Genomic DNA, 4,633 nt, shown 5'->3' with positions numbered 1-4,633 from the left:
TTTACTTATCAATAGTGAAACTATTTTTCTTTTGTGAATGAAGAATAAAGTTGTTGAGCAAAAAGTGGATTCTTGCTGAGAAATGTAGGACGTACAAGAAAGACCTGCAGTGTGTTATGACTTAGCTTAACTACTAAACATTAATACAATTTCAACAATAACTCTCATTAGAGGATTTTATTTCTTTTGAAATACACATGAGAGGCTTGGATATTTTCTTCTTCATATATCACTTGAATCGGTTATTTTATTTAAAAATATTTACAGTTCAGGTACATTCAAATCCTTTAAAATTGGTATTTGAGAATGACAATAAGAATTTAATTAAGTTAAATGTAGTCTATTTTCTCACTCATGGCCTGTATGTATTAAAGTCTTAGCATCAATATGAGAACTTAAAATTGACAGGAGTGTTCTAGATGTGAACTAAAGAAAATGTAAAGTCCTTTTCAATATGACTAGTTGATAGATGTGAACAATGAACTTGTACCTGCCGTGCATGAATGGGGAAAAGTAGCTTATGTGGGACCTAGGAACAGGAACACCAAGGGTCTTCTAGGTCAGAAACAAAATTGAAAATCATTCCATTGTTTCACAAGAAACCTGTGTAAAGAATGAAGTTAATGTAGTGTGTTAGAAGACTAGGGAGTGAGTTAACAACTGGATGGCAGTTGCCTTCCAAAGCTGTGCAGAAGTGCTCTCTGCCCACTCCAATATATTCCAAGGCTGAGGCATGGCATTCCCACCTACCAATGCTCAATTCTGATGAAAACACAACCAAAATACTTTGCTTACCCTGAAACTGGTTTCTTTGGGTGTAGGAGCCCTGAGGTTAAATTGTGAGGTTAAAGAAGCTCTAAGTCTAGACACCAAAAAATAATGACCTGGGCTTCAAAAGTCAGGATTTTTGCAAACTGCAGTAGGCTGTCTATTTTCTTAAACCAGCTACAATTTCAGGCAGGCTTAGTTCCTGGAAACTGTGATAGCCTCATCTCAAACTGTCTGAATGAAATAGCATGATTATGTTTAAGAAAATCAACTTTTTCACATAACTATGGGGTACATCTTTTGTTCCTAATCAGTAAGTTAATAATTATAGGTATTATACATAAAAAGTGATTTACCTTCCCTTTTTAGTATAGCTAGTAGTATGCAGCGCCAGCACCATGCTCTTCTACTCCTTTTTTAAGTTCTTTGGGGGCAAGGATGTGGTCATGGAACTCAAGAATGACCTGAGCATCTGTGGAACCCTCCATTCTGTGGATCAGTATCTCAACATCAAACTAACTGACATCAGTGTTACAGACCCTGAGAAATATCCTCACATGTTATCAGTGAAGAACTGCTTCATCCTTGACTCAGTGGTCCATTTTATGCAGTTGCCAGCTGACGAAGTGAACACACAGTTCCTACAGGATGCAGCAAGGAAGGAAGCCCTACAGCAGAAACAGTGATTACCACTGTTCCTTTTCCCCCCCTTTTCTATTGGTTCCCCATAACCTTATGACCCCCAATACTTGAGGTGTTTTGTTTTTTTTAAAAAGTGATGGCTTTTTTTCCTAAAGGGATTTAGTGGATGAGAGGAATAATAGCAAAGAGCAGCTATCCTCTGTTGAGAAGGGAAAGAGGTTGGGGAATTTCAAAGCCTTCCCTGTCCCCAGCACCTGTCTTTCTCCCTCCTTCCCTGGACATAGTGGGAGAGTTTCCTTAGTCTCACCAGGGCAGCATGTAATTCATTTGGGGGATAGAAGGAATTTTTCCCTCATCAGGAATAAAATTTATGATGCAAATTTGAAAAAAAAAGTGATTAACATGGTTTTCCCTCATTAGAATTTGTGTTCTACAGATGTTCAAAATGATTTACTCCTGCCATATGTAAAAGTTAGTGCTTCAGTGAGGGGTGGGGGGCAAATAAAAATATTTTTCAGTGATTAACAAACTAAAGCCATTAAAGATTTTTTGGTGATTTTCATGTATTTCTTGCTTTCCAAGATCAGTGTTAAATACAAAGAATAAGAACCCTTTTAACTTGAAGGAAGGACTAATGTGATCTGATATAGATTGAGGACAAAGTATAATTATATCTAAATATGCTGAAAATAAGATGAAAAGGAGGAATTTAAAATTCTTAAAAGGATGAAAAATTTTGTTTGCCTGATAGTGTTATAAAATTATTCTCACAGCAAAACTATAAAGAACTATCTTATAAGATGGCCATTTATTAGTGGTAAAATGAATAGCATTATCTAGTTTCTGACACAGGTGGCACAAACATTTGATATTTTGTATTTTCACAGGAAAATACTTATTTCTGGATTACAACTGAGTTTGGAGAGACATTTGAAAACAGGCTTTCACCCATGTCTTGGTGTGTTATTTTGATTTAAAAAAATAGACCCTCAGGTAAAATTTAAATATATTTCCAAGAAAAAGTTGTATTTTCTAGCAAATTCAAACAATTGCTCAGAAGTACACTCATCAGTATTAGCAATTGTTGGTAATAATGGTGATTAAATAGTTACATTAACAATGAGCACAATTATTTCCCTTTAAAATTTACTTTGCAATCAAGCAAGCATACTCTCTACCTGATATTAAACTATGCACTGGTGGGTGAACACTTTTTTATTTAATATCCTTATTCACATTTTTCTTGATGTGTGTTTATACATTTCTATTGATGTAATAGTTTGCAAGAAAAAGATCTCATGTCTTAACCTGGAGGTGGAATCTTATGAATATGCAAAGATTTTGATGTGATAAAGTTTTTCTTTGGAATAAAACTGTGTCCTCTTAAGTTATTTTGAATATTAGCTACAGCTTAAGACAAAAGCAAATAAAGACTTGAGTTTTTAAAGAAAAGCTATCTAAGAAATAGTTGCTGTTGAAATAAGCCAAACTCAGAAGGTCAATAGTCATGTTTTCTCTCATATGGAGAAGCTAGAGAAGAAAAAGGAAAAGAAAGGTGGTGGGGGATGGGGCTAGGGAATCTCAGGAAAATCTAAGGGAGGGCTGGGGATGTGGCTCAAGTGGTAGCACACTCGCCTGGCATGCGTGCACCCAGGTTCGATCCTCAGCACCACATACAAACAAAGATGTTGTGTCTGCCGAAAACTAAAAATAAATATTAAAATTCTCTCTCTTTAAAAAAAAAAATCTAAAGGAGATCAGTAGAGGAAAATGACCAGGGGTTGGAAGTAGGGATAGAGGGGATAAATGCTGGGGAGTGATAGTGGCCAAATTATATTGTTACATTGCATGCATGTATATATATGTAACAAAAAATCCCATCATTGTGTACAATTAAAATGCACCAGTAGAAAAATGAGAGAAGAGAAAAAATTGACACAACCATTTACACACACAAAAAAAAAAAAAGAAAGAAAGAAAAAAATAATAGCTTTTTGGTTTTGAAGAATATTGTACTATTAAATCCAGTCTTCTCAATTTAGGTTAATGTTTTGTTGTTATGAAAAAATACATAAATAACTGCCTTTTGGTTTTTATTGTATAGAAGAATAGTGAACCAATAACATGCAAGAATGTTTGGACTATGTGGCCTGTATGTAATAGTGTATTTCTTAAAATGCTAATTCTGGGGCATATCTTTTAACAATTTTACTTTCACCTGGCATGACATGTCCAAATGGTTTAAAAATTGTTCCTTTGGTGAACTCTACAGAATAAACCAATTTTTAAATAGATCTCGCACTGTAAAAATATTCTACTGATGTTCAGTTTCAGCTCTAGACAAAAATCTTGCATACAAACCACAGCAAAGTGTTAGGTTGGGAACTTAGCAAGACCGCAGCACAGCCTATGAAGCTATTGTGAGTGTCTAGACAGGCAGATTGTGTTTTCTATTCAGGGTTAGATTGGCCCTCAGCTGGAAAGAACTGCCTCACTCTCACCTTTTCTCCAAACACCAACCTGGTGGTTCTCAAACTTTGGTTGGTATCAAAAACGCCTGGGGATCTTGAAAAAAACACAAAGACCCAAGCCCTATCCTAATTTAATGAGCCTGGGCCACTGTGTTCTTTTTTGGCTGAGATTCTGATATACACCAAAGTTTGGGAACCACTGAACTAAACAAAAACTTAAAAGAAAATATCAGGATAATAAATGGAGACCTATGAAGTAGGTCAAGCAGTTCTAAAATATTTGAAGTATGGCTAGAGCTAAATAGAATAATATTTTTAAAGAAAGAAAAAAACTACCTAGTATATGACTTTTATGAAGCAACAATGAAGTTGCCTTTTTTTTCTCACATTAAAAATTTAGAAATAAGATTATCCTCTGAGATTTTAAACTAACAAAAATTTATAGTTAGAGAATGATTAGGCCCTTAGAAGCAATCCAAGGTATTATATATAAATGCGAGACAGAAATTTGGAGCATTATGAAAATATCAATCAGGATAAATTAGGGCCAGAATGTGAGTATGAAAAAGCATGAAATCTAGTCAGCCATATTTCACCCTTCCTAAGAAAATACTGTGTTATAAGGAAGCATGGACTGCCGCAGTCTGGCTGGGCACAAATGCCGCAGTCTGGCTGGGCACACAATCACGAGCCACCACACAGCTTGTAGATTCAAACAGCAACTCTTTATTCCCGAACTCACACCAGCCGTC

The 4,633-nt window shown here is 35.4% G+C and overlaps 1 pseudogene; it reads left to right on the top strand.

Moving 5' to 3' along the window:
* The first annotated feature begins 325 nt into the window (after positions 1-325).
* On the top strand, positions 326-2,608 carry LOC114086235 (U6 snRNA-associated Sm-like protein LSm2 pseudogene; annotated as a pseudogene).
* The last annotated feature ends 2,025 nt before the right edge of the window (positions 2,609-4,633 follow it).

The sequence above is a fragment of the Marmota flaviventris genome, chromosome 5 (assembly GCF_047511675.1).
Source record: "Marmota flaviventris isolate mMarFla1 chromosome 5, mMarFla1.hap1, whole genome shotgun sequence".
Classification (NCBI taxonomy): Eukaryota; Metazoa; Chordata; class Mammalia; order Rodentia; family Sciuridae; genus Marmota; species Marmota flaviventris.
The sequence above is the reverse complement of the archived record's forward strand: the minus strand, read 5'-3'. Positions and strand labels throughout refer to the sequence as shown.